The 26,373-nt window shown below is 39.9% G+C and overlaps 1 pseudogene; it reads left to right on the forward strand.

Annotated features, from left to right (window-relative positions):
• The first annotated feature begins 14,979 nt into the window (after positions 1–14,979).
• Positions 14,980–15,432, forward strand: LOC136118519 (large ribosomal subunit protein uL14-like; annotated as a pseudogene).
• The last annotated feature ends 10,941 nt before the right edge of the window (positions 15,433–26,373 follow it).

Genomic DNA, 26,373 nt, shown 5'->3' on the forward strand with positions numbered 1-26,373 from the left:
TGGAACACTGATGGATTCCAACCTTCCTTTTTTAATTTTCTCCAGTCCCTGGGAGCAAATTGCAGTCTTTTTTTTTTTTTCTCCTCCTCCTCCTCTTGTGCTCAGTTGTCCCGTTTTTGAGGTCTCTTTTCTCCTTTATACCATGGCTCACAACTTATTTGGGGGGGAAATACCTTGAGCAGAATTCAGTGGGTAAAGAATCTCTACCCCTTTCTGTTCCAAGTTCATTTTTATCCCTTCCTGTCTCAACAAAAACTTTATGGAATCAACACCACCATGCTCTGTGGGAAAAAAGAAAAACCTTCTGCTCCTTTAGCTCTGCTGGAAGCTGGAGGGTACTAGGCCCCTGTGTAGTAGTACATAGAATTCTAGCTTTTTTCCTCCTTTCTCTGTATACTGGGCTCAGAGATTACACTGTGTCTCTATGTGAATATGGACAGTTAGCATTTACCAACATGTATCTGTCTACTTTCTCTTGTTTAAAAAAAGAAAGAAAAAACTTTAAAAAATGGGGTTATAGAAGGTCAGCAAAGGGTGGGTTTGAGATGTTTGGGTGGGTTAAGTGGGCATTTTGACAACATGGCTTTTCCTTTGGCATGTTTAATTGTGATGTTTAATGAACATCCTCGCAGTTTAAGATGACATTTTTAAAATACAATTCTCTCCTAATGATGACTTGAGCCCTGCCACTCGATGGGTGAATCAGCAGAACCTGTAGGATCTTATTTGCAATTGACATTTTTTATTGTAATTTTGTTCCTGTTTATTTTTAAATTTTTCTTTTTGTTTCACTGGAAAGGAAAGATGATGCTCAGTTTTAAACGTTAAAAGTGTACAAGTTGCTTTGTTATAATAAAACTAAATGTGAACACACACAAAAAAAACTCAGCTCATGTGTTCCCAACTTAAGGAAGCCACCCAAGCTGGGTGAAGTGCTTGTCCTTTCATCCCCAAATATCCTGTCCATCTGGATACCATATATACACATGTATACCCAGGCACTTACCATTTTTGTTATCATTCTCTCTTTTTCAGTCTTCTCCTTAACTAGGTATATGCCCCTCAAGCCAAACTCTATGTTCTCTTCATGTCTGTATCCTCAATGCAGATGACAGGGCCGGAGTATTCAATATGTACTATTTAACTGAACTAAAATAATTTTATGTCATCTTAAAATTTCATGGATAATTGACCCTTTTTTCATAGCCAACTTTCCTTGATGTCACAGATGAGTTTTCTACCATGCGTCATCTTTTAATTACACCTATATAATTGAATGTTAACTCCTGTTAACGAGATTATTTAATGACATAGAAAAGTACAAATGGGAATGAAGTATGAAATCTAAATACAAAGCTGTACAAACTTCAGTAAAATTCTGTGAAAGCAGTAGTATATATTGTATATGTATGTAGAAGTGATATGCACACACAATATGCATCTATATGCATATACATGGAAAAGCATCAAGATTGTTAACAATGTTCACATCTTGTAAGGATGTCTACAGACACTTTAAAAATACATTTCTGAGACTTCCAGTTTCCAGTCCAGCATAAAAGGAGTTTGGAAGTCACCACTCCATTCTAACAGGTGAAAAGCTGAACAAACTGAAAAATTAACAACTCTTCTTAGATTCATAAAAGAAGTGAGGTCACAGGACAAATTGCTGCTCCCAGCATTGGAGAGACATGCAGATACCGAGAATCACAATTTACTGAAGCAGAAACTCTTGAGTAGAAACCTCCACAGGAACCAGTGCTGGGGCTGGAAAACCTGAACTATAATTGATGAATTGCTGGAGGCTCAGTGTGGACCCATCTGTGAGATAAAAAACTCCAGGGGGACCCAGCCTTAGGGGGTCCCCACATTGGTGTGAGTTTTGCCTCCAGAGGCTTGACCAGGTTCTCACAGTGAAGATCGGAGAAAAATCCACTCATGCTTCCTGTAGGAGGAGGGGGAAAGTGGCTATTTTGAAAAATGCCAGAGCATTCTATTCTTCTTAACAAGGCCTGCCCTCAAGAGAAACTACCTTGCCAGAGCCGAACCTATTGGGTTTTTGTCAGAGCCTAACTAGCCCAGGGGAAGGGAAACACCCAACTCTAGCTCCCTCCAGTCCCTCCTAAGCCCCCCACCCCCACTTAAGAGGGCTGGGACTGAGAGGCACTTGCAAAGTTCACAGCCAAGGAGCACAGCCTCACGGAAAGCCTGAGACCTAATCACAGGACCACAGAACACCTCCCCTACCCCTACACCTCACCACCACATCACCAAAGTTCTCTTTACTGCCATTCCTTCTACCCAGTATATCATGTCCAGCTTTCAACAAAAAAATTACAAGGCACACTGAAAGGCAAAAGGCAGTTTGAAGAGACAGAGCAAGCATCAGAACCACACTCATACATTGCAGGGATGTTGAAATTAGCAGATATTGAATTTAAAACAGTTATGATTAACATGATAAGGGCTCTAATGGAAAAAAAGTAGACAACGTGCAAGACAAATGGATCATGTAAGCAGAGAGGTGGAAATTCTAAGAAAGAATCAAAAAGAAATGCTAGAAATCAAGAACACTGTAATAAAAATAAAGAACGCCTTTGATAGGCTCACTAGTAGACTGGACAGGGCTGAGGAAGGAACCTCTGAGAACGATGATAGAGACTTCCAAAACTGAAAGGCAAAGAGAAAAAAAAGACAAAAAAACGGAACCGAAGATCCAAGAACTGTGGGACAACTACAAAAGGTATAACATCCAAGTAATGGGAATACCAAGAAGAGAAGCGAGAAAGGAACAGAAGAAATATTCAAAGCAATGATTGTAATAGGGGTGGGGCGGGCGCACGCGGCCCTTAGCGCAGGCCGTTTGGGATTGGCTGTTAGCGGTCCTGCTCCCACCAATGGGTGACATTGCGGTGGGCCCCTCCCCCTCCCCTTCCTCTGTATAAAAGGAGCCGGAATTCTGATTGGGGGAAGATGGTTCTTTGAGGCCCTCGTCTGCCATCTTCTGGGCCTGCTGGCTTTCTGAATAAAGTCATCATTCCTTGCTCCAACTCATCCCACAATATATTGGCCTGTCGGGCAGCGAGCAGAACAAACCTGGACTTGGTACCATAATGACTCAGAATTTCCCTAAATTAATGACAGCTACCAAATAGCAGATACAGGAAGCTTAGAGAACAGACAGGATAACGGCAGGGGGTGGGGGTGGGGGGCGGGGGTTATTAGGCATATAATATTCCAACTGAACAAAATCAAAGATGAACATCTTAAAAGGAGCCAGAGGGAAAAAATGCCTTCCCTCTAGAGGAGCAAAGATAAAAATTACATCCACCTTTTCTTCAGAAACCATGATGCAAGCAAGAAGAGCATGGAGTGAAATATTTGAAGTGTTGAGAGAAAAAAATGAATGCCAACCTAGGATTCTGTATTCTAAGAAGTTACCCTGCAAAAGTGAAGAATACCTTTTTCTTTTTCTTTTTTTTTTTTTTTTTTGTCCACACCGCACGGCTTGTGGTACCTTAGTTCCCCGAGCAAGGATCAAACCCGGGTCCTCAATAGTGAGAGCTCGTTGTCCTAACCACTGGACCACCAGGGAATTACCAAAAATACTTTCTAAGGCGAGGCTGTGTTGCCAGCAGTCTTGCTTTGAAATGTTAAAAGAAGTTTCTTCAGAGAGAAGGTGTTTGCTCAAAACCAACAACCTGGAGCTTCCCGGGTGAAATCTGAAAGGGGCTCTCGGACACAGAGGGTGAGGAGAGACGGAAGGAAGAGGCAGGCACGCCAGTCTGGTAGGCGGTAGGTTTAACAAGCACGGGAACTTGGTACCAAGGCTGTGGCCCCAGAACCATACCCCGGCCCCTCCCTCCAGGTAAACTGGCAGAAAACCACAACTAACCATATCCTCTAGCTGTGTTCAGAGCGCAGGAACAAGAGTCCATCCACAGGAAAACTGCGGCAAGCTGGTTCAGCTTCACAAGCGCGACAAAGCCGCCCTGCAGCTCATTACCATCTCATTATAATACTAGGATCTCAGCCATCCGCACCAGAATGGTTCGACCCTGCTTCCCACCCAGATGCCAACAACCATACAAGGGCAGAAAGGAGGTGGCAGCCCAGTTCCAGGAAGAATCACAGCTATTCCCGGAAAACCAATGTATATGCCTCCCCCTCATTAACCTTGCCCTTAAGATCTTGCCTGAATCATCCCCGTGGGCGAGAAGTTGATTTGCGAACTAAGTTCCTGCTTCTCCATCCTCTGGCCATTGAATAAAGGTTGCCTTGCTTCCATCTCAGCTTTGGTTTCGGTTTTGGCTGCACGAACTTGAATGGAAAAAGAACCTTCCCCTCTGAGGCCAGCTAGGGCTCAAGTAGGGGTCCACGTGACCTAACTCGGTAAGAAAGTTATCTTGAGGCTTGTCTGAGGCTTTTCTTGGGCACCGCAAGAGAAGTCCATCTCCACACCTGCCCACCATAATCTTAAAGTTTATATAGAAGCCTGAACTGGGTTCTGTCACACATACTGTCCAGATGGTCTCAGCAACAGATCACTCTCAAAGCTACATCCTTGAAAATGGCTCCCACTGTGGGAACAGTGGGCAGAGCATACATGCCAAGGACAGGGGTGGGGTGAAGAGCCTCCCGTTTCCCTGGTCCTTTTCACACATCATCCAGTGGTCACATCCTCTGGATGACCTCCTCCAACAGAAGGAAATCAATATGGGTCAGAAACTCAGATCCACATAAAGAAAGGAAGAGCATTAGAGAAGTAATACATGCAGGTAAATAAAAACTTTTACTTTTCTTATTCTTTTTTTTTTTTTTTTTTTCGGTATGCGGGCCTCTCACTGTTGTGGCCTCTCCCGTTGCAGAGCACAGGCTCCGGACACGCAGGCTCAGCGGCCATGGTTCACGGGCCCAGCCGCTCCGCGGCATGTGGGATCTTCCCGGACCGGGGCACGAACCTGTGTCCCCTGCATCGGCAGGCGGACTCTCAACCACTGCGCCACCAGGGAAGCCCTTACTTTTCTCATTCTTAACTGATTTCACAGATAATAGTTTGTTACAAATAACAATAGCGACAATGTACTTGATTATGTATGTTTATTATACATACAATATAAGCATATGCAATTGTATATATAAGCATATACACTTCCATATGCTTCTGTATGAGTGAGATAAATGACAGCAGTAATATAAGGTACAGCAAGGGACAGGAGGAAGGGATTAGGAATATTTTGTTTTTATAAGGTACTTGCACTACTTGCGAAGCAGTATAGTGTTATTTGAAAGTAGACTTGCATTATCTGTAAATGTACATTGCAAATTCTATCCAGGGCAACCACTAAAAAAAAAAAATGAAGAAACATAATTGATATGCTAAGAAAGGAGAGAAAATGGAATCATATAAAATGCTCAATTAAAACCACAAATAACAGAAAAAGAGTGGAAGACAAAAATAGGAATAAAGAACAAGGGCAAGGAATAGAAGATAGAAACAAATATGGTAGATATTAATCCAACTATATCAATAATCACTTTAAATGTCAATGGTGTAAACACACCAATTAAACGATAGACTTTGACAGAGTGGATCAAAAAACAAGACTTAAGGGAATTCTCTGGTGGTTCAGTGGTTAAGACTCCGTGCTTCCACTGCCAGGGGCCAGGTTCCATCCCTGGTCAGGGAGCTAAGATCCCACAAGCCACGTAGTGCAGCCAAAATAAAAAAGATTTAGCTATATGTTGTCTACAAGAAACCCACTTTAAATATAAAGACACATGTAACTTAAGATTAAGGGATGAGTAGACAAAGCACAGAGGATTTTTAAGGCAGTGAAACTAATCTGTATGACAGGTGTACAGTAGACCTATGTCTTTATACATTTGTCCAAACCCATAGACTATACAACACCAAGAGTAAACCCTAAGGTAAACTAGACTTTGGGTTATAGTGACGTGTCAGTGTAAATTATTGACTGTAACAAATGTACCACTCTGGTGGGGGATGTTGATAATAGGGGAGGCTATGCATGTTGAGGGGGCAGAGGATATATGGAAACGCTGTGAACCCTCCACCCCACTGTGGAGTGGAAATGGGAAAAACTTTTTACTGAATAATTTTAATATCTTTCTGCACTCTCCAAATTTACTGTAATGAGTGCGTGTAAACAAAGATAAAATATGTTAAAATTCTACCACCTCCCTTTTCCTAACATTTGTATGTGGAAAAATCAGTGACCTATCGGGCTTCTCCAAGTCTTGAGTTGTTTGATGAGTAACACGCTCCTCTTCTTTGACACTGATTGAACTTGTTCTGCAATAAAAACATTGAGAAAAGGGACTATGACCCTCCCAAGTTGGCATCTTCCTCTGGTCTGTGCTCCTAGGCCTCCCACCTTGTACACAGAAGGATAATGATGTGACTTCGGGGCACTCTTACGCATGGTGAAAATCTTATTGATTTGGAAGGTGATGTTCTCCAAGTGTTTGCCACAGAGTCAGTAACAAATCATTAATATTTCATGGCTTTTCTGTTCCTGTGTGAGGACAACTCCAACTGGTCTTCCTGAGTCATAAGGGAGAGGGCAAAGGCTGCTGGGGACTGCAGCATCTCCTCGGAAACTGCTGAGCTCAAAGTGGGACCTCACTCCACATATACAGGTCATCATAGACTCTGAGACATGGGTCAGACACCAAGATGTATATTTAGCCAGGAAGCATGTTTCCATGGCAATCTTAAACTCCTGTGTCTGCCTTTCTTCCTCCATCCGGTGGATTAAGTCCACATTCAGCCCCTGTGGGCTTTGCCCATATGTTATGCAGCTGAGGCCTCAGCTGCTTTATGGGCTGCTGATAATCTTGGAAAGCTAGGGCAAAACCCAGACAATAATGTTCACAGCACTTATTTTGTGATTGCTTGACATTCTTTCAAGAGTCTGTTTTCAATTCAGAGACATTCAGAGAGATTTCACAAGGCAGGTCATTGTAACATTATTTGCAACAGCAAAACACTGGAAATCATCTAAATGTCCAACAAGAGGGCACTTGCCTAGATAGCTATTTCTTCAGCTAAGTACCAGATGAGGAAGTCAACTTGCATATAAAGTCCATGCTGTATGCAAAATAAGCACTAGAATCACATGCATTTAGCTGCATTTGCTTAAGTTGAACGCATTTATAACATAATCACACTATTCTCATAAAACTAAAAAAAAGGCTCTATTAAAAACTTATTGGGGGCTTCCCTGGTGGCGCAGTGGTTGAGAATCTGCCTGTTAATGCGGGGGACACGGGTTCGAGCCCTGGTCTGGGAGGATCCCACATGCCACGGAGCAACTGGGCCCGTGAGCCACAACTGCTGAGCCTGCGCGTCTGGAGCCTGTGCTTCGCAACAAGAGAGGCCGCAATAGTGAGAGGCCCGCGCACCGCGATAGTGAGAGGCCCGCGCACCGCGATGAAGAGTGGCCACCGCTTGCCGCAACTAGAGAAAGCCCTCGCACAGAAACGAAGACCGAACACAGCCAAAAATAAATTAATTAATTAAAAACTTATTATCCAAAAAAAGGTATTGAAGGAAACAGAATAAATTCACTAACCAAGAAAAAAAAAAAACCTTATTACTCAGGGGGCTTATGTAATCCCTTTTTAATTTCCCTCCTGAAAATTTTCCTGCCATTTGCCAACTATGATAATAATTAAATATAAATTAAATAAATCACTCTCCTGGTCTGCAGAATGTGCATAACCAGACAGAGTAAATGTTCACTGAATACTATTTTCCAGTCAGGCTGGATTGTCAGGGACTGATGGAATTGGCCAGCCTGGCTAGAATGGGACTGGTCACATGGTGAATGCAGAGTACATGGAAATATTGTCAGACCACAGAATTCCAGAGAGGGACAACACAATGCAGAGAGGACCGGATCCAAACCCCCATTTAACAGGTGCAGAAGCTGAGGGTCAGAGAAGCCATACACTAACCCAATTCACAAGCTAACCCAGAGGGGTGAGGACAAGAATCCAGGTCTCGTAATTGTCCATTCTAAGTACATTCTGACGCTTTCTTTTTTCAGAGAGTAGGAAACTGAGAAACAGAGAAGGTGGATGATTTGAAAGTGCGGCGTTGAGAAACATACACAGAGCATACAAGCAAACCTAACACACAGTGGAACTCAGTAAACGTTTGTTGAATGCAGTTCATGATATGTTAATGACCTATTATTTCAGATTTCAATTTTTTTAAACTTCTACTTTTTTTTTTCCCTTTGGCCACCCTGCACAGCATGTGGGATGTGGTATCTTAGTTCCCCAACCAGGGATCGAACCTGCAACCCCTGCATTGGAAGCGCAGTCTTAACCATTGGACCACCAGAGAAGTCCCCAGATTTCAAATTTTTGAGCCAATATAATATGTGCTCATTGTAAAAAAAATAAATAAATACTAAAATATACAAAGATAAAAATTAAAACTCAATCCCCTCTATCCCACATCTAGAGGTAACCACTTAACCATTACTGACAGTTTGAAGAATATCCTTCCAGATATTTTCATATATATATAATTTTTAAACAGAAGTTGATTCATAATTTTTTAAATATTTATTTATTTATTTTGGCTGCGCCAGGTCTTAGTTGCAGCATGCGGACCTCTTCTTAGTTGCGGCATGCATGAGGGATCTAGTTCCCCGACAAGGGATCGAACCCGGGGCCCCTGCAGTGGGAGCGTGGAGTCTTACACGCTGGACTACCAGGGAAGTCCCTGATTCATAATGTATTCACCTCTACATCTTTTTTTAATTTACTGATATATGAAAGACATTTTTCTGCATCTGTACACATGGGTTGCTTTATTTGTTATAATGTCTGAATAATATTTGTCCATCTCTCTCGCACTACTACTCTCCCTTGACCAGGTGAGAAAATTAAAAAGAGAATTGTGGGAGTGGACATTTTATAAATGGTGCTGGGAAATTTGGACAATCATCTGGAAAAATACAAAATTAGATCTATTCTTCACACCTTATGCTAGAATAAATTCCAAATGGGTCAGAGGTTTAAATATAAAGTATAAAAACATGCAGAAGAAAATGTGTGTGAATGTATCTAATCTGAGACTGGGGAAATCTTCCCTAATCATGACGCAGAGTCCAGAAGCAGTAAGGCAAGAATGGATCAATTTGACTACATAATTTTTTTTTCTTAATGGTCACACAAAAGGAAAAAAAAAAGGGAAAGGGAAAAGGAAACCATAGATTTAAAAAGACACTTAAGGGCTTCCGTGGTGACACAGTGGTTGCGGAGCGGCTGGGCCCGTGAGCCATGGCCGCTGAGCCTGCGCGTCCAGAGCCTGTGCTCCGCAACGGGAGAGGCCACAACAGTGAGAGGCCCGTGTACTGCAAAAAAAAAAAACAAAAAAAGACACTTAAGAGATAAATCAATCAATATAATATATGGATTGTTTGCATACTATTTCCAACAAACCAAGTATAAACACACACATGCACACCCATGCAGAAGCATGCAGAAGAACACATGAGCTCATGTGTATGCACACATGTTTATAAGACAATCAGGGAAATTTGGAACACTGATCAAAGATTAGAAAGTAAGTAACTTTTATGTAATTTAATGATATAGTAGGTTATATTTTTTAAAGAACACATATCTTTTAAAGATACTCTGACAATATTTATAGATGAAACAATATGTCTGGGATTTGCTTCAAAATAATCCAGGGAGTAGGGTGGGAAGAAGTGGTTGGCAATATATATCAGATAGGAATGGCCATGGATTTAATCATTACTGAATTTGTGTAGTGAGCAAATGGTGGCTCACCAGACTATACTCTTCTTTTTGTATTGTTTAAAATTCTTCACACTAACGATTAAAGGTTAAAATTTTTAAAGACTACTGATACAGTGATATAGTCAAGAAAGCTCTCTCCTGACTTTAGTCCTGACACTTGGCAAATACAAATTTCTTTGTATAATTAGAAATCATACATTGTCCATTATTCTGGTAATTTATGCATATAAATTACCAGTTAGATTTCAAGTCCTTGATATTAGGAATAGCATGTTTTGTTCATCATTTTTCTCCAGTGCCTAGCTAGGAGTAGGACTAGATGGGGAAGTGTTTCTCAAATTTTTCCATGTGCAGAGAGCTTAATGCTCACTCAGCACAAATGTGGACCACTGGTTTTAGGTAAAGCAAATAAAATCGGTATTAACTTTTATTAAAATTAAAATATTACTAAAATTAAGAGTATTAACACTGTATCAATGACAAGAATAATTGATAGAGAATAGTATTGGTAGACAAAATAAATGATAAAAAATTTATTAATAAATACTAACAATATTATATTATAAATGATAAATTTGATATGCTAAAAACATAAAAATAATTTTTTTATTTTTATGTTTCTTTATTGAATTATCGTTGATTTGCCATGTTGTGGTAGTTTCTGCTACACAGCAAAGTGATTCAGTTATACATATATACATATTCTTTTTCATACTCTTTTCCATTATGGTTTATCACAGGATACTGAATATGGTTCCCTGAGCTATACAGTAGGACCTTATTGTCTATCCATTCTATATATAATAGTTTGCATCTGCTAATCCCAGACTCCCACTTCATTCCCCCACCACCCTCCCCCTTGGCAACCACAAGTCTATTCTTGATGTCTGTGAATCTGTTTCTGTTTCATAGGTAGGTTCATTTGTGTCATATTTTAGATTCCACATATAAGTGATATCATATGGTATTTGTCTTTCTCTTTCTGACTTACTTCACTTAGTATGATAATCTCTAGCTCCATCCATGTTGCTGCAAATGGCATTATTTCATTCTTTTTAATGACTCAGTAGTATTCCATTGTATATATGTACCACATCTTCTTCATACATTCATCTGTTGATAGACATTTAGGTTGTTTCCATGTCTTGGCTATTGTAAATACTGCTGCTATGAACATAGAGGTGCATGTACCTTTTTAATTATAGTTTTGTCCAGTATATACCCAGGAGTGGGATTGCTGGATCATATAGCAACTCTAAAAAATAAAATATTTTAAATTAACGTGAATAGAAACGTTTCATCAGCTATAGAAATGACACCCTTTGCAATCTTTCACCAACATCCCTCCATCTGGCTCAGTGTCCTATAGTTTGGGCCACAGGTCAGATTATACATCTTGTCTTTCCTCCTCATATGGTTTACCTTCCTCTGTATTTTTACTAAACACAGAGTTATCGAGCACAGAGTTCAGGTGGTCAGGAATGGCAGTAAATATTGGACACCTCTTTTATACAAGTTTGGAAAATCAAATAGAAAATGAAGTGGTTTCCCCTTTGGGTGGTAATGGATATTTATGACTTTAATGGAAATGATGGTTTCACAGGTGTATGCTTATCTTCAAACTCACAGATTTGTATACCTTAAATATATAGAGCTTTTTATGTGTCAATCATAGCTTCATAAAGTGGTTTTAAAAATTTAAAAATTAAATTAAATTTTTATCAGAACATGAAGTGGTTTCTCACTGAATACTATTTTCACTGCCCTGTTGAACACTATGTTGACCAGCAATCACAATCGAAAGCCAAAGGGTAAATATTTCTGCTTGGAAGATGACTTTTTCACTTCTTTATTGACCATAGCTCTAGAAAGTATTGTTTCATGGTCTGCTGCAGTGCCCAAATGTGGATATGGATACATATATGTGTGTGTGTGTGTGTGTGTGTGTGTGTGTGTGTGTGTGTGTATCTCCAACATTATATTGTGTTTTTCTTCGTGTGTTTCTCTAACAAGAGAAGAAAACCATTAACTATTGGTAAACAAACTCCCAGCAATCAAACTCTTCACACAACAGTTCAGCTTAAGAAATCCTGCTATCTCGTCCTGAGAGTTCATCATAGAAATATTTTGCCTATAACATGAGAGTTTAGATCCCTGGTTTTCACTATTCAAGATACTGAGATTTATGAATTTAGGTGTAAATGGCATTACGAAAAAAAATTATTTTAATTTCATTCCCCATTTCAAAGACAAAAATGTACCATTCCCACATTCCAGAACAGTGCCCTCACTGGAGGAGAGCAGTGTCGCCCTAACTATGTGTTTCTCCTGTCAGCATGAAAAGATGTGCACACAGAGACCCCGATTTGTTCTTATGCACAATCTTCAATACTTCCTTCAATGCCAAATGAAGATTAAGAGTAAAAGTACAACTATTCTTTGTGAGAAAGCATTTCGTTGTTTGACACACACGAGCCACCTCTTTGATTCATGTGACAAAGCTCTTTCTCATTGTAAATTATCTGGTGCTCCATCAATATTTTTCCCAATAACCCTACTTAAGTCTACATTACGCCCACAAAGTGTTATTGATTAAATTTTTAAAAATCTTTCTTCTTGGGCTTCCCTGGTGGCGCAGTGGTTGAGAGTCCGCCTGCCGATGCAGGGGACGCGGGTTCGTGCCCCGGTCCGAGAAGATCCTACATGACGCAGAGCGGCTGGGCCCGTGAGCCATGGCCGCTGAGCCTGCGCATCCGGAGCCTGTGCTCCGCAACGGGAGAGGCCACAACAGTGAGAGGCCCGCGTACCGCAAAAAAAAAAAAAAAAAAAAAAAAAAAAAAAAAATCTTTCTTCTTGCAACATGAAATCTCAGTGATAAACAAAATAAAAAGTCATCATGCAGTTCTTCATACATACATCTTGGTAACTCCCGCTCTGCCCCTGGAGTGGGCTGAAGGGTGGCCCCCGAAGGTATCAGGCCCTAATCCCTGAAAACTGTGAATGTTACCTGGTAAAGTTTTTGAGATGTGATTAAATTAGGGATCTTGAGATGAGGCGATTATTCTGGGTAGTCCACTTGGGTCCTAAACTCCATCACATGTAATCTTATAAGAGGAAGGCAGACATAAAGTTGATCACACACAGAAGAAAAGGCTATGTGAGGACATATGATGAGAAAAACAACTTTTGTTTTTCTGAGTTGTTGCCTAGGCATTTTACAATATGATAACCCTGTGCACACCTAGATTATGGACATTTAGGTAAGGACTTGAGTTTAGGATTCCCGCCACAAGTTTCCATTTTACTTTTCCCACTTAGAGGTAAACACCAGAAAAGTCAGTGACCTCCACCCCAACCACCTTATAGGTAATAGGTCCTTGCTACCCTGCTTTCTACCTCCTGCTTGCTCAGGACCAGAGATGGGCTGCTCTCCCCCTGGCTCATTGCGTCCCCTTGCTTCTGAGATCTGTGATTCATCTTGTGACTCTACTTTCTTGATGTGGATGTGGGTTTCACTTCCCCAAAGTGGGAGCTGGGGTGCTTGTGGGTGGTTTGTGCCTCCACATTCAGTAGGTCCTAATCCACATATTCATAAATTGGTACACCAGCTCCATCGCAGGACAGCAGCAGAGATTGGAGTGATGCAGTTAGAGGCCAAAGAAAGCATGAGTTGCTTGAAAATGATGCAAAAACATCAATGGTTTTAAGTCACAGACCAGCCACCACAAGCTGGAAGAGCCAAGAAATAGACCTCCCCTAATACCTCTGGAGGGAGTGTGACCCTGCCAAACCTTGATTTCAGCCCAGTAAAGCTGATTTTGGACTTCTGGTTTCCAGAACAGGTTGTTGTAATTTTTTGCAATGGCTCCAGGAAACGGAACCTCAGTGGCTATATCCATATGTAAAGTCAGGTGTCTCCCACAATTCCCAGGCAGTGGCAATGGTTCTTCCACGTTGTACACTGTTGATATTATTCGGCATCCAACATTGTCATAATACACTCAGCCTGTCAGCATCCCTTTCTGGGTCCTGCAGAACATCATGCTTGTCGTTAACTCTCAGGACGTTTTTCAAGCTCTTTAGCAATAGTGTACTTGTACGTCTTTTTATTTGAAGAGTATTCCTCTGAATGGTTCCTCTATAGTTTTGATCCCTGTGATAAAATTTATCAATTTCATAAGAAAAGCTTTTTTTTGGCAATTTTTTTTCAGGGGGAAGAAAACTTGGTTTATAAGAGGTCTTGTGCTTTGCAAGAAAATGATATGAAAGCTTCAATAGTTTTATGTCGCTGTGGGAAAAATTCTTAACAGACCATCTAGACTAGAGGCAAATGAATTAACAATTCATTGAAATTCAACTCTCAGATGTTCATCGTTCTACCTCCTTTTTGAAACCATCTTGTTTTACTTGTACAAAATCAATAAAATACAGATTCTATTTGTCCTAAATTACAGAGCTTCCCATCATTTTTGCCTGAAAACCTGTTCAAAAGTTTCTTTTGTAAACTTCATGTTTACTAACTTACTATGAATTGTAGCATTTATTGATTCATTTTTGGCCTCAAAATCCACTAAGAATGGTATAAACACTTGAAAATAACCTAGTAAATTTGAATATTTGTATCCAATCTGGCACAGCGGTTTCAAACCTAGATTTTTTAAAGAAACCTTTGAATCCACACGTGCACTGAGAGGCATGATCAAGAGTGTTCAAGCAGCATGTTTTGTAAAAGCAAGTCAACTGAAAGCAACAGAATGTCTACTAACAATAGAATGGGTACATGAAAAATTGTGGTATATTCATAAGTTCATTCTGCTATATGAATATGTACAGCAGAGAAAACAGAATGAATCAGAGCTAAGTACATCAGCATGGGTGAAACTCAAAGTGTTGTGAATGAATCTCAAAATGTCCAGTGAGAATAGAACCACTATTGCTAATATTTTCAAATCTAAGAACAGTATTGGTTCTTTATTTTTCTTTACCCGTTGTAGGAACTGTGACTTGTCTGGAAATTTGATTATACTGTATTTTCAAAGAAAGTCCATGCAAACCAACCAGGCACCAGTAGAACTCAAAAGGTAACATTATTTTGGTAAACTCAACAAATTCCGGAGGCTATTCCTTAGGCAAGTAATTTGTACATCAAGAATCAGAAAGAGGGCGTTCAAGATGTCGAAGCGAGGATGTGGTGGGTCCTCTGGTGCAAAATTCCAGATTTCCTTGGGTCTTCCGGTTGGAGCCATGATCAATTGTGCTGACAACACAGGAGCCAAAAATCTGTATATCATCTCTGTGAAGGGGATCAAGGGACGACTGAGTAGACTTCCTGCTGCTGGTGTGAGTGACATGATGATGGCCACAGTCAAGAAAGGCAAACCAGAGCTCAGAAAGAAGGTACATCCAGCAGTGGTAATTCGACAAGGAAAGTGATACCGGAGAAAAGGTGGTATGTTTCTTTATTTTGAAGATAATGCGGGGGTCATAGTAAACAATAAAGGCGAGATGAAAGGTTCTGCCATCACAGGACCAGTTGCAAGGGAATGTGCAGACTTGTGGCCCAGGATTGCATCCGATGCTGGCAGCATTGCATGGCTCTTCGGTGCATTTGTAAAAGAAAAATAATAATAATAAAAATTATTTGCTCCAAAAAAGAAAAAAAAGAATCAGAAAGAATGTCATCATTTCTCAGAAGTGATCTCACATTAACACAATTTGCAGACTGGTGAGTCAATCAGAATATCAGTTTATTAATTTATAATGAGTAACATTACCACACTGACCAAAATACTCAAGCGTGTAAAACACGTGAATCAGAACACAAGTCATCAGATGGTTTCTTGATGTGTATTCAATAAGAACATGGACGCTTAAATGTATATTCAGATGTTTAATGGCATCTCAATGAGAGTTCACCTTCCAAAGGAACTAGGAAAGTCAATATACTGGAGAAGGCAGACCCTCCTTGAATGCAGATTGAAGGAGTACTACAACTTATCTATGCTCTAAGCCTATGCTTCTGGAGTTCAAGCACACCTGAGGACACTCCTGCAGCACAATGCCTGGCACAAAGAACACCTGCAATAAATACATGGCAAAGGGGGACTTCCCTGACAGTCCATTGGTTAAGACTCCATGCTTCCATCGCAAGGGGTGAGGGTTCGATCCCTGGTCAGAGAACCAGGATTCTGCACGCCATGTGGTGCAACAAAAAACAAAAAAATTACATCACATTATATATGACGTAAAACGTTTGCTGTTTGCTTCCTTTTCCCCCTACTCAATAATTCAGCAAATATCTATAAAATTGTCTCCTGAACACAAGGTACTGCTGGGAGATGAAGAGTATACAAATGAGAAAGACACTACCCCTGCCATTATATAATAACAAGCAAGTGGTTTTACAAAGCACTTTCACAGTTACCTCATTTGAACCTTGCAAGATCTTGCAATATTCTTGTCATCCTTTTCTTATGAATGAGGAAATCAAGTCTCAAGTTATTTAAATAACTTGCCTATGGTCATTCAACTAGTAATGGTAGAGCCTGGATTTGCACCCAAGTCTTTTGACTAATATATATACGTGCCATATATATATATATATATATATATATATATATATATATATATATATATCAAAGAAACAGAGAAGGAAATAAGATTACTCAAAGCCAACAAACATAGTCTATCTTCCTAGAGCATCAAATAAAAGCAAGTGCAAATAATATTTAAAATACTATATATGCACACATATTATATTATATTACATTATTTATATTGTATTATATTGTATTATATTATACTCAGTGCTAACTATGGAGAACGAAAAATTCTATGCACATTTCTGGTAAAACACTAAGCCAAAGTGAAAACGTTTGATTGGCTTCTGTGCCTCCTTTCCTTCAGCAGTATGAATCACTTTATTCTGCCCTGCTCTCTAGGTTCACCATTTCCCTTCTCTTTCTTAATACAGTGAACCAAGTTGACTGGATTTATGCCCTGGAAGGAGGTTGACACAGTCAGTGGCTCAGTGCACAAGTTCTAGATCTAGATCTAGACCTCCTAAGGCGGCATCCCGTTTCCACCACTGTTTAGCTGTGTGACTGTGTTTGTGCCTTAATTTCCTAATCTATAAAATAGAGATGAGAATAGTACCTACCTCACAGTGTTGTTGAGTTAATACATATAGAACAGCATTTAGACAAGTGCTCCTATAAATGTTGACAATTCTTTTTCAAAATAGCAGTGACATCCATTTGTCCTACCTCCTTGAAACTGTGCCCTAACAACCTTGATAATGAAGAAGGCCATGGTAATAATAACCTTGTGCTCAGTGCCTGTGATGTATGAGCGCTATCCAAGAGGCTTTGGATACAATACCTCATTTAACTGTTATAATAAATTCTCTGCTGTATTCATTTGCATACAAAATCTGAAAATAAGGAAACTAAGATTTAGAGAATTTAAGAAAGTTGCCCAGGATTACACAAGTAGTAAATTATGGAGCCAAGATTTGGAATGGATTCTTTCCAACTGTAGAGCCTGCGTTTTTCCCCTTGGATAGAGCTTGGGGTATCCTCCAACTGTTTGCTTAAATGTTTACAAACAAACAATCTTATGGTGTATTCCACAGATAGGTAATCCCACCTAGCATGAATTTTTCTATTCAATTTTCTGAGCACACCTCATTTCCCATAGTTTCAGATTTGCAGATAGAGGGCCTACCTTACTGCAGCCTTCTTGCATTCGGTTAGAGACCACAGAAAGAGAGAGAGAGAGAACATCAAAATGAGCCTTCAGAAACAAATTTATTTCATTGAAAGAGGTCCATTTTCCTAGAAGAAAGTAGAACTGCCTGTGCCTGAAGCCCCTGGGTTGTAAGCAAGCTAAAAATGTCAAAGATTTAAAAAAAGAAAGCCTTGGCAAAAACCTCATCAATCAAGCAATGAGGGCTTACTAGTAAGTTCTGTGACACTGAGAATCAGATTGAGAATTATTCATCAAAGAAGCCACTGTCAGTCCCTCACATTTAGTATTCAGATTCACAATTTTCCTGTGCATGCCGTAGTTTAATGATCAGGGACGAAAAGTGACCTGAAGAACCCAGCATGTATTTTCTGTTTCTTTGTCACAGACACTAACCTGTCCTCAAGGTCTCCACAAAGCCATCCACCCAGAGGGGAGCTTGGTCTTCACAGAATCTGCACTACCTCAGAGCCCTGCTGACTAGTCAAGAAACTTAGGGAAATGCTATTGAGTGAAAAAAACATGGAGGGGCAGGTGCAGAGCGGGCACAGCTGTGCTCCCTGATGAGTCCCCAGGGTCTAAAATGGTCAGCTAGGGGACTTCCCTGGTGGCCCAGTGGTTAAGACTCCACGCTTCTGCTACAAGGGACATGGGTTCTACCCCTGGTCGGGGAACTAAGATCCCACATGCCACGCAGCATGGCCAAAAATTTTTTAAATAATAAAATAAAATAAAATGGTCGGCCAGGTATCATGTCTCTGCTTTGAAAAAATATTAGGGAACCCAACAAATTTAATTTAATTTAATTTAAAATTTGATGACCAGAGCCTTTAAAAAGCATTTCTCCGTAGAGTCTCCATTTGGTCCCACAAACTTGAAGGCAGATACTGTTTTCCCCATGTTCTAAATGAAGTGACTGAGGCTCTGTCCAGGATGATGAAGCAGTAAAGGAGGCAGCTGGGGTCTGAGCCCAGCTGAATGTTTCTGAAACCCCTCCTGTTACTGCCCTGGGCTCAAGTACATCCAATGCCCATCCTGAGCTCCAGCTATATGCCGGGCACTGTTCTGGGTGCTCAGAGAAATGGAGACAGGACATAGTCCCTGAGAGATGGGACAAATAATCAGGCATGTCAAATCCTCCGCAGTGGTTGTCAGCAGGGCATTCTACCATGGGGCGAGGCAGTGACACCGAAGCTGGGGCCTGAGAGATGACCAGAAATTGGTCAGACAAAGGGAGTGTTCCATGAAGGCTTTGAGCCCAAAACCTCAACCTGAGCAGTCTCCAATCTGACAGCCAAATAGTGTTCCCCTCCTATTTAGGGCTCCTGCGATTCATCTACTTCGCATTTTCACACGGCTGGGCAAATACTTTTTAAAGAACCATTTTTTCTAGGAAAAAAAATATATATATATAATACACACATAGTATGTGTATGTATATATGTATATGTGTGTGAATGTGTATTTACATAAATATTCATATATATGTGTGTCTATATACATGTAGAAATAGAGATATAGATCTAGATACAGATAAACTACATACAGAAGGACAAAAAAGCCATTAAATTCATTGAGTACTATTTTTCTATGTGGAACTTTAACTAGTTTTTTCAGTTATTCAATTATTTAAGAAACACTTAAATGTATTTAATGAGCATCTATATATGTCGAGCATTGTGCTAGGCAGTGAGGATACAGCAACAAATAAGATCCTGTTCTCATGGTACTTACATTCTACTGGCGGAAGCAGATACAAGTAAACCTAAATAAGCAAGATACTTACAAATTACAATAAATACTAGAAAGTAAATAAAGGGGTGAGAAAGAGGAAAACATCGGGGGCCACCTTAGGTAGAATGTCAGAGTAGACTTCTCTGAGGAGGTGATGTCTGAACTGAGACCTCGCAATTTCAAGAGCACTCCAGGTGGATGGGACAACAAGGACACGGGTCTAAAGGCAGAAAAGAGCTCGATGTGTTAATGCTCTGGTCTTCAACCTTGGCTGCCCCTTTGATTACCCTGGAGAACTTCCTAAAACTACAGATGCCCAGGCTTCACTCAAGTGCTAGGCATTTTTTAAGTGCTCCAGCTGATTTTAAAGTGCCATTAGATTGAGTATCACTGAAGTAAAGGATCAGAAAGGAAGCCAGTGTGACTGATGCACAGTGAATAAGGGGAATTGAGGTTGGATAAATACACAGGTGCAAGTCTGTGCAGGACCTTGCATGCCTTGGGAAGGAATGTGAATTTTATTCTAGGTGTGAGGGGAAAGTATAGGAGCATTTTTCAGGGGCATGTCATTAAGTGATTCACATTTCTATAAGATCACTCTGATTACAGAGTGGAGGAGCATGGAGAGTAGGGGCAAGAGTGGGAGGAGGACCAATGTAGAGACCATCACAGTTGTTTGGATGAGAAGTGATGGTGGCTTAGATTGGGGAGGGGGCAGTAGAGATGGGAAGAAGTGGATGGGCTTAGGTTAACTACCTGGAGTTAGTTCAGACTTCACAGGTTTAAGGCACGGTCCTCTACAAGGCTCCTTTCACTTCAGACACCAGCCACGAGCTCCAGGGTTCTCAAGCCACCTGCACTTCTCACCAACTGGCTGCCTATTTGAGGGTTCCATTACACTTCAGGCTCAATAATTTCCTAGAACAACTCACAGAACTCAGGAAAATATTATCCTTAACAATTTTATTATATAGGATACAAATTAAGACCAGCCAAATGAAGAGACACGTAAGGTGAGGTCTGGGAGAATCCCAAACGTGAAGTTTCTGCATCCTCAGCATGTGTCACCCTCCTGGCACATCAATGTGTATCACAAATCAGGAAGCTCACCCAAGCCCTAGGGCCCAGAATTTTTACTGTGTTTTCATTATATAGTGATGATCAATTGAATCATTGACCACAGAACAGAATTTAATCTCCAGCTCCAGGCTCCAACCCTCAAATCACATGGATGGCCTTCCTGGCATGGCTAGCTCCTGTCCTGAGTCATCTCATTAGCATAAACTCAGGTGTGGTCTAAGGGGCCCACCATGATTAACAAAGACATTCCTATCACGTGGGAGATTGCAAGGGTAGAGAGTCCCTCCCAGGAATGGAGACAAAGACCAGACAGTTCTTCATCACTGCTCTGGAACCACTTACTGAGCTAGAGGAGCATAGGCCTGGTGAAGGTTGTGGTCTGGAATCAGAAGTGTGGTTTTGCATGTGTGAACTTTAGATTCCTATTAGACAGTCACATGGAGTTGTCAAGTAGGTAGTTCAATGGATGAGAATGGCCTCAGGGGTGAGATCTGGGCTGTGGATGTAAATTTTACAGTCATCAGTATATTAATGGTACTTGAAACCAGCAGACAGGGTGAAATCAATTAGCAAGTTGGCATTAATAGAGAAGATGGTCCAGGTCCAAGCCCCAAAGCAAACCAGTTTAGAGTTATCGCCACCTACAACTCTGTTTTTCCTGCTGTCTCACCTTTATTTGCTCAGACAGCAAAAAATGAAAGTTTATCCCAATTGAGACAAGTCCCATCTTTTATACAGTACGTACAACCTCTTCAAAAGTCACGTGTCACAGGAGCAAAGCTAGATGATTTCCACAGTGAGCACTGGGCTCAAGCAGGTGAGGTCTATTCTAAAACAGACAGTAAAATAAAATGAAAAGCAGTAATCCAGAATATTTGAAATAACATTTGGGATAAACCAAGACATGTTCCTTTCACCAATGTGAAAGTATGAAAGGATTTAAAAAAAGAGATGAGTTTGTAATTTCAACAAAAAATGAGTTTATAATTTCTTTTTACTGATAACATTCACTTTCCATGCAATAACTGTGACTAAAATGGTTACACTGTTTGAACTTTTTTTCAAAAAAGAAAAAGTTGCTTATTCCTTATTGAAAAGGAATTTCAAAGTTGAATTGATTTTTTCAACTTTTAAAAGTTAACATAAAACTACTGGAAATCCAATAGATGAATTACCCTTGAGAGCAGTGCCAACTTAGGACCAGAATCATCAGGGTTATAAGATCTTCATCCAAAACCATCCCAAGGGTGGTAATAATAATTAATAATGAAAAGAGCAGTCAACATTCATAGAGTTCTTAATATATGCCAACCCTGAGATAATTATTTCACGGACATGATTCTATCCAATAATATTTTTAATATGTATTGAATGCATGCATTTAATTTTTATTTAATAATGTTTGTTAAACAATAACCCTGAGAAATAGGAATTGTTACTATCCCATTTTACAAGTGAGGAAGCTGAGGCTTAAAGAGATAGAGTAACTTGCTTCTCTACAAGCCACAGTTGTTTAACCAAGGTAACAAGGCCACAGTTCGTAAGCCCCAAAGCCAAGATACTAACCTAGTTCTGTCTGAAGATGAAGCTATAAGAGGTCCAAGAGTTAAAGGAGAGATAGAGAGCCACTGATGCCCTTAACCATGTCTTGGCTGTATGACTGCCTCACTGATGTGTGTTTTTTCTGATTAGAAGTGATTTAGTACCATGTGCAGATGCTGGCAATGCCAATATAACGAAATGTCTAGACCTCAAAACATCAGATTATCTACAAAAACTATTATGCATTCATCATGTATTATTTGTTGTTATATAAATACATCATAAATACAAATAGATAGTATTTACTTATTAATATAAATGAATGATTTCTTTATCATTGCTATAGTAATAAAAACTATCATGCATTAAGTGCTTTCTATGCCTCAGGCTCTTTACAAATATTTTTATTTAATCTTCATAGCACTCAGCATGATAGATCTGATAATCCCCTACAGAGAGCCAGAAGATTTAAAATTTGTCCAAGGTCACCCAGTGACAGGGTTGGGATGTCTGGGTGCACGTTCTCTCCCACATGAAGAACTAAGGGTAGCAGTCCCTTAGCTCCAGGCATTGTTCAGAAGTATCTGTTTATCACTGATGTCGGTCTTTGCCATCTGCATTCCCACTTAGCTGCAGGTAATAAAGATCTCCCATCTATTTTATTAAACTGAATATATTAACATTATTTGAACAGCCATTACCGCTCAGTGCTCTGATACAGAGATAGCCTCAGTGATTACTGACATGCATAGAGTTCTTTGCCTCCATGCTAAACCATGTCACCCTGACGTGCTTTTGTACATTTAATTTTTTGAAACTCATGTGTCTGTTTTTATCATTTTTCTGCCTCCTTCCTCACTGCTAGGCTGTAAGCTGCCACACACATCTTGCTGATGTTCTTCCACCTGCTTCTAGAGCAGAACTACTGACATTTTGTGCCTGATAGTTCTTTGTTTGGGTAGGGGCTGTCTTGTGTATTTTAGCATATTTTTCAGCATCCCTGGCCTCTATCTTCTAATACCAATAACATCTCTCCTTTCCTCCCCAGTCATGACAATCAAAAATCTCTCCAAAATATACAAACAGCTCATAAAACTCAATATCAAAAAAAAAAAAAAAAGCAGTCCAATCCAAAACTGGACACGGGATGTTTCCATGTCTTGGCATCAAAAAACAATTGGCTTAAGAAGACGTGGTACATATATACAAAGGAATATTACTCAGCCATATAAAAGAATGAAATAATGCCATCTGCAGCAACATGGATGGACTTAGAGACTGTCATACAGAGTGCAGTAAGACAGAAAGAGAATAACAAATATCATATATTAACACATATATGTGGAATCTGAAAAAATTGGTATAGAAGATATTATTTACAATCAGAAATACAGCCACAGACGTAGAGAACAGACGTATGGATACCAAGCAGGAAAGGGGGGTGGGATGAATTGGGAGATTGGGATTGACATATATATACTATTGATACTATGTATAAAATAGATAACTAATGAGAACCTACTGTATAGAACAGGGAGCTCTATTCAATGCTCTGTGGTGACCTAACTGGGAAGGAAATCCAAAAAAGAGGGGATATATGTATACATATAGCTGATTCACTTTGCTGTACAGTAGAAACTAACACAACATTGTAAAGCAGCTATACTCCAATAAAACTTTTTTAAAAAGATGTGGTATATACAATGGAATATTACTCAGCCATAAAATAGAATGAAATATTATCATTTGCAGCAACATGGGTGGACCTAGAGAATATTATTCTCAATGAAGTAATCAGACAGAGAAAGACAAATACTATATGATATCACTTATATGTGGAATCTAAAGAATAATATAAATGAATCTATATACAAAACAGAAACAGACTCACAGACATAGAAAACAAACCCATGGTTACGAAAAGGGAAAGGAAGGGGGGGGAGGATAAATTAGGAGTATTGTATTAACAGGTACAAACTACTACACATAAAATAGATAAGTAACAGGGATTTATTGTATAGCACAGGGAATTATATTCAATACCTTATAATAAACTATAATGGAATGTAACCTGAAAAAAAAACTGAATCGCTATGCTGTACACCTGAACTAACACAATATTGTAAATCAACTATACTTCAGTTTAAATAAATGTCTCCAGACATTGTCAAATGTCACCTGGTGGAGGGAGAGGCAAAATCACCCCCAGTTAAGAACCACTTTTTAGGCATGTACATACACAAACACACACACACTCACACACCTATACCTCTAATGTGTTTCACAATGCTGTTTAAAGGAGGAAACAGCCAGCCAGGTTTTCTAGACAAAAACACAAAGTTAAATTAGATAAACTCAAGTAGTGTTGTGAGGAAACCACTCTGAGTACAATGTGTGAACTTTAGCGCATGAAGCCTGTAACATGTTTTTTGCTCAGAGGCCTGTTTTCTTTTTTATATATTTTATATTTCCAGCGTATCCTTCTGAAGAGCTGAGGTCCTCAGATAAGTGACCGTATAAAAGAAGATTTACTACGTATGCCACTATGGTGATCGCCCATGCTTCTACCATATTACTTGAATAGTCAGTCTGCAAAGCAAATAATTATCTCTAAATCTCCACTTCTCCTACAACTGAAAAGTCCTATAACGTTTCCATTGTCCCTGAATCAATACTTCTGTTAATTAAAAAAAAAAAAACTAGTTCAAATGTTACTGTCAAGTTTATTGTTCCTTCTCATGTATTAGCCCACCCACTTGTAAGAACTACCTGATATAATACTTCATTGATTCTTCTTTGCACAGATATTTCTACCTGTTCGAATTCTGACTCTCAGGTAGACTCGCTCTGAGAATGTCTGTGAGGCAAACAGCATGACGGTCTCCATCATTTTGAAACTTGCTGCCGATGTCCATTTTCCCCTGCTGACAGCAGCATTCCAAAAGAATCAATTTCTTTCTCATAAGAACTTGGTCAATTTTTTCCTGCTCTTCAGATGTCATCTTGTCAAAAAATGAAACCACTGGGAGTCATTTCTATATGCAGTTCTTTGCACTATTTAGCTGTCTGGGGTTATTGACTGGAAAATAAATCCTTATCGATGGTACTGATGGAATGGCTGGGTCATAAGATGCCCGCGTTTTCAACTTTAAGATATGATACCATTTTGTTCTCCAAATGGCTGAACCCATTAGAAATTCCAGCAGCGTTTTAGAGGTGTAGCTACTTCTTACACAAAGGGGTGTTTAGTTTTACTAATAATCTTTAGAAGTACACATTACACTTGACGTTCTTTGCAATCCACGGAAGATTTTTACCCATCCAAAGAATTTGCTGACAGATACATGTGCTTCCGCATGCTCTCTGACCACTCTGCTCAGGGGATGTCACATCTGTCAATCAATGGCTTGCATAAGTTCAAGACCGGAGCTCCAGGACGACTGATGTGAATCTCGACCTCCTCCCTGAGTTAACTCCAAATGACCTGTCTTTTTTGCCATTCATTGCTAGCTGGAAAATGACTGATGAGATTAAATACTGGATTTTTCCAGAATCCAGAATCATGTACCTGAGTCATGAGTATAACTGTGGTAGAGAATTGGGTGACCCTGAAAGATGTGTGATCCCCCTCTGGAGTGCAGGGTTTTTGTGGGGACGTGTCTGTCCAGGAGGAGCAGAAGTGATGTTGTCTCCTGCAGGTTAAAGTGATTCAGACACACACGTGACTTCCACCCAATCCCTCTCCCCAAGCCATCCGCTGAACGAAAAGAACTCTGGGCACCTGGTGGAGATGGAAGGAACCAGGACCCTGAATGACCACATGGGAAGCTTTCCAACCAGTTTGGACTGGGAACTGAGAAATAGATTTTTATTGTGTTAATCCACTGAAAATCAGTGTTAATCTGTTGCAGGAGCCAATATCACCCAAATTAATACGGAAACCATACGCAGCTAAAGGAGACTTCATGTATGGACAAATTTGTATTTGCCCTTTTAATAAAAGAAGTATACATATTTGTAGTTCTCAAGCGCACAGATGCAGGAGGCAAGGGCCAAAAGCCAGCACCTACTCCTTGTATTTATCCAAAGGAGTTGAAAGCGTGTCTACACAAAAACCTGCACATGGATGTTTATAGCAGCAGCTTCATTCATAATTGCCAAAACTCGGAAGCAACCCAGATGTCCTTCAGCAGGTGACTAGATAGATAAACTGTGGTACAACCAGACAATGGAATATAATTCAGCACTAAAAGAAAGAAACTATCAGCCATGAAAACCATGGAGGAAACTTAAATGCATGTTACTAAGTGAAAGAAGCCAATCTGAAAATGATACATACGGCATGATTCCAACTATGTGACATCCTAGAAAAGATAACTATGGAGACATTAAAAAGATCAGTGGTTGTCAGGGGCTGAGGTGGGGGAAGGGATGAAAGGCAGAGCACAGAGGATTTTTAGGGCA

The sequence above is a fragment of the Phocoena phocoena genome, chromosome 2, assembly GCF_963924675.1.
Source record: "Phocoena phocoena chromosome 2, mPhoPho1.1, whole genome shotgun sequence".
Taxonomy (NCBI): Eukaryota; Metazoa; Chordata; class Mammalia; order Artiodactyla; family Phocoenidae; genus Phocoena; species Phocoena phocoena.